Source organism: Notolepis coatsorum, assembly GCF_963971535.1.
Source record: "Notolepis coatsorum genome assembly, chromosome: 4".
Taxonomy (NCBI): Eukaryota; Metazoa; Chordata; class Actinopteri; order Aulopiformes; family Paralepididae; genus Notolepis; species Notolepis coatsorum.
In genome coordinates, this window is record NC_140168.1 from 42,725,459 (window position 1) to 42,730,938 (window position 5,480).

The window sequence follows — 5,480 nt, forward strand, 5'->3', positions numbered from 1 at the left end:
AAAATATGTTTAGTGTTGACCTGACAAAATGGCAGATAACCATTATGTGTGTGCATCAGCACACATGTACATTTATAAAGGTCTTGTGTTCAACCCATCCTCGGCACACTATAAACACTTGGTGTAAAAAATGTATTCACTTCAGATAAAAGCACCATTTTGGTACACCATGTAAAGTGCATTCACATTCATGCTATAATATAAAAGCATAATGAACTATCTATAACACTTGAAGTGGACAATATGTGTTCACTTCAGGTAAGGCACACCATGTACAGTGCATTGTTTTGACCTGGACATATCTATACAGTAGCAAAAACAACATACAATGTGTATATATTCAAGTCCATTCATTTTCGACCTGGCAAAATGGTCGCTGCACATGTGCATGTAAAATATGTTTAGTGTTGACCTGACAAAATGGCAGATAACCATTATGTGTGTGCATCAGCACACATGTACATTTATAAAGGTCTTGTGTTCAACCCATCCTCGGCACACTATAAACACTTGGTGTAAAAAATGTATTCACTTCAGATAAAAGCACCATTTTGGTACACCATGTAAAGTGCATTCACATATGTACATAGTGTGTTAGTTAGTAAAGTGAGCCATATGTACTCTGTGAAACTCTGTGAAAATGATCAGCAGCTAACACCAGGACACTGATGAACGGCATTGACAAGATAGACCAACATTGCTACTCTGAAAGTGGACCAAGAATAGTGTTTAAAATATATCCATGTGCACAGTACATTTTGCAGAGTAAATTTTACTCAAACTGAGTCCATTTGAGCCCAAATGGACTCAGTCTATGCTAATTGTTATGGTTTGTAACCGACCCCAATCGCACAACACAAGACAGGTATGAGAGTTAGCCAAGAACAGGGCATTTATTGAACAGAAGGAAAAAACGGCACTGTCCCTTTAAGGGAGAAACACAAAATACTGGAATAACAAGAAGGGAAGGTACAGTGCCTTTAAGAGGCGAGCTGGCTAAGGGGAAGGCAAGGGAAGCTAAAGGAAACAGGGCGGAACTAGGAGGACCGGAGGGGGAAAATGTTCTGCTGCTCTGCAGCTTCTCCCGTGGTGGTAGTAGGGGGTAGCAGATGCTGACGTCTGAGCCGCTCTGCAGACTTCTCTCGGCAGAATCTCCGAGGTGTTGCGGGACCGAGAGAGAGAGAGAGGGAGCGAGTCAACAAGGGTGCAGGTAGAACGAGCAGGAGAACAGGAGAGGTGACTTGGACCCAAATACAAAAGTTATCCGAGTGAACTAATCTTCGTGTAAATACACACAGTGAGCAAAGTTCCAAAACACAATCCCAAGTGAATATCTTCGTGTAAATACACACTGAGAGTGAAGTCCAAAAAACAATCCAATGTGAATAATATCTTCGGTGTGAACAACACACAGTGGGAGATGTAAAGTCCCAAAATATTATCCCAGTGAGAACAACAAAAAGGCGATCGCTGGGTGAGTGACTGTCTGATAAAAAAGGTGGTAATCTTCAGTGTTATAGAAACACACGAAAACGGAATTTGATCAAGACAGTCAGTAAAAAACTCACCCAGACGTAGTGCGTAATGAGTGCTGGAACAGCAGCGGGGCGAGAGCGTCGCCACCGGGGAGCCGGTTGTCCGAGCGGAGGTCAGAGTGGTGCGCCACTGCTTGGAGTGCGCGCCGGTACAGAGGGCGCATTTGCTGCGCGGAGGTCTGGAGTGGAGAGCGCGTCTGCGCGGAATGCGCGCCGGTACGGAGAGCGCATTTGCTGCGCGGAGGTCTGGAGTGGAGAGCGCGTCTGCGCGGAATGCGCGCCGGTACGGAGAGACGCATCTGGAGTGCGTCTGCGTGGAAGAGCGCGCCAGGCTCGGAGGTCTGGATGGTGTCTGGGCGTCTGCAGCGCGGAGGTCTGGATGTGCGTCAGGACGACTGCTGCGCGGAGGTCTGAAGTGGATCACTGGGATACCTCCCGTGGAAGTCTAGGGAGCGCAGTCCAGTCTCTCCCTCAGGCAACGGCGACAGGAGGCGAAGGCTGGAGCACATCTTTACGCCGGAGATAAAAACAGCATAGACAGAACAGAGGACCTCCCGAAGGAGTCTTGATGATAGAGAATATGATACCGAATGTTACGGCATGTTACAACACGACCCCACGAGGAACAGAGGGGAAGAGCCCTGTACTTAAAGCCCACAGGGGAACTAATTAGAATGCACCACAGGTGCGGGAGGTAATTGATAATCGAACTAGAAGTGTGAGTTCGGCACCAGACCAATCAAACACATAATGACAGGTAGTACAAGGGTGTGGCTGCTGAGAGCAAACGAGAGTAAAGAACGAGAGGGTGGGGGCTAGTGAGAGTGAGTGAGAAGGAATTCCTAAACAGTAGGCTTAAAGGAACAGAGAGAGTAGGTAAGCAGCGGACAAAACCTCACACTAATATTCTGGTCTGGCTGAAATAGCTCCTGGAATCGGTTGACAAGGTAATCTAGGACCGGGCGTACTTTGTACAGTTTATCAGCCTTGTCTGCTGTCTCGTTGTTGCTAAAATGTAGAAACCTCCAAATGACCTGGTATCTATTACGTGCCATTGTTTTGGAGAAATAGGCGCAATGGAAACATTTTAGAGTTGACCAGTACAGTTTGAGTAAAATGTACTCAGTTTGAGTAAAATATACTCAGCAAAATTTACTGTGTGCCAACACCTTTGTTCTGTACAACCAGTAATACCTATATTGTGAAATACTTACACTATTTACAAGACACTATACAATATACTACACACCCTCAATAACCCTACGCTCTGCATCGTCTGGCCGCCTCAGACACACATTGTTACTCAGTTGATAGAGTTGTGCCCGTCCTGATGACTTGTCGTACAGAACCTGTAAGTCACTTTGGATAAAAGCGTCAGCTAAATGACTAAATGTATACACTCATATATCATAACACATACTACGGGGAAGTACGCACCCATCCATATATATATATATTTCATGGAGAGTGTTTCCACTCTTAGCACACAAAGAGAGTTTATGCTAGCGATAATGCTCAGCTAGCATAATCTCTCTTTGTGTGGTAGGGTGTGAAACACTCTTGATGTAGGGGGACTCCACACTTCGAGCAGTATGATCTGGTTTCCCGCCTAATGCCTTTTTTTTTACAGACCCGGCACTCTCAAGTCAAGTCAAGTCAAGTCAAGAGTTTTAATTGTCACGGCATACAGGTATACAATGAAATGCGGCTGGTCTTGCCCGCGACGATGTGCAATACAGTGGTACAACATATAATAGAATCCAATAAAAATACAGTGGTACAACATATAATAGAATCCAATAAAAAACAACAGTGCAATAAACAGGTAACATGGTGTGCCATCTCGGTATCTGTACATAGTATTTACAGAGCATATAGGACATGCTAGGTAGCTTTAGTAGTGCAATACACTGTTCCTGTTGTTTTACTAATTTAAAGTGGCCTTTCCTCTGGCCATAAGTGTGCGTGTGTGCGGCATGAGTGTTAAAGTGGCTGCTAGTGTGTGAGCGTGCTCAGCGTGCGTGTCTTGTGTGTGCTTGTGTGTGGATAGTTCAGTTTTCTGTGTCTCTCAATGTTCATTGTTCAAGGCTCTGATGGCCTGGGGGAAGAAGCTTAGCCTAAGCCTCTCCGTCCTAGTAGCTGGGGTGCGCAGGCGTCTGCCTGACCTCAGCAGCTGGAACAGGCTGTTATTGGGGTGGTGGGGGTCTTTCATTATCCTGCAGGCTCTGGATTTGCACCTCTTGTTGTATAGAGCCTGCAGGGGAGGTAGCGCAATACCCGTGGTACGCTCGGCTGAGCGCACCACTCTCTGTAGGGCCTTCTTGTCCTGTGCCGTGCTGTTCCCATACCAGGCAGTGATGTTTCCGGTCAAGATGCTCTCTACAGCTCCTGAGTAGAAGGACTGGAGTATCTTCCCCGATACTCTGAACTTCCTTAACTGTCTCAGGTGGTAGAGGCGCTGCTTCGCTTTCTTTACTACTGTGTCTGTGTGTTGACCATGTCAGATCCTCTGAGATGTGGACCCCCAGGTACTTGAAGCTGCTCACCCTGTCCACGGTAGCCCCGTTAATCATCAGTGGTGTGTGTGTCTCCTGCTGTCCTCTCCTATAATCCACGATCAGCTCCTTGGTTTTACCAATGTTCAGGAGCAGGCTGTTGTCCTGGCACCAACGTTCCAGTACCTCAACCTCCTCCCGGTAGGCCTTCTCGTCGTTGTCCGAGATCAGCCCCACCACCACCGTGTCATCTGCGAACTTCACTATGGAGTTGGAGCTGAACTTGGCCACACAATCGTGTGTGTAGAGTGAGTACAGCAGGGGGCTTAGAACACAGCCCTGGGGGGACCCGATGCTCAGGGTGATGGTGTTGGAGGTCTGACCCCCCACCCTGACCGCCTGGGGTCTTTCACTCAGAAAGTCCAGTACCCAGGCGCTCAGGGCGGAGCTCAGACCTAGCTCGATCAGCTTGTCCACCAGTCTGGTGGGGACTATGGTGTTGAACGCTGAGCTGTAGTCAATGAACAACAGTCTCACATAGCCCCCCTTCTGACGGTCACGGTGGGAGAGAGTGCTGTGCAGTACCTGGGAGAACGCGTCGTCAGTGGACCTGTTTGTCCTGTATGCAAATTGCATAGGGTCCATATCACTGGGGAGGGAGGCACAAATGTGGTCCTTGACCAGCCTCTCGAAACATTTCATGACCACAGAGGTGAGTGCCACCGGTCTGTAGTCATTTGGACATGTTGGGGAGGGTTTCTTCGGTACAGGGATGATGGTAGACATCTTGAAGCAGGCAGGGACTACTGACTCCGCCAGGGATTGGTTAAATATGGCGGTGAACACCGGGGCAAGCTGGTTTGCACAGGACTTAAGTATGCGTCCTGTTATACCATCTGGGCCAGCAGCCTTCCTGGTGTTCACCTGCATAAATGCTCTTCTCACACTGTGTTCCGACAACGAGAGAGCGCCCCGCCCCCCCGCGGTTGCCCCCCCCCCCTCCACAACAGCCGGTGCGCCAGTGACGTCCCTAGCCAGAGGGCTAGCGGCGCCACTGTCTACACCGAACCGAGCGTAGAAGGAGTTGAGTTTGTCCGCGAGAGAGGCGTCGTCGCTCCCCATTGAGGGGGCGCTGACTTTGTAGTCAGTTATTGTCTTCAGTCCCCTCCACAAGCCTCTTGTGTCGTTTTGTGCCATTTGTGTCTCCAGTTTATCAGCATATGTCCTCTTAGCAAGTTTAACAGCCTTGCGCAGAGTGTAGACTGAAAACTTGTATTCTTCCATATTTCCTGACTCTCTGCCCAGGTTATAAGCCGTGGTGCGTGAGTTCAGGGATGCTCTTATAGTGCTGTCCACCCAAGGTTTCTGGTTTGGGAAAACCCGCGCCTTCTTTGTGGGGACAATACCGTCTGCAACTGTTATGTAACTCACAACGGTATCAGCGTACTCG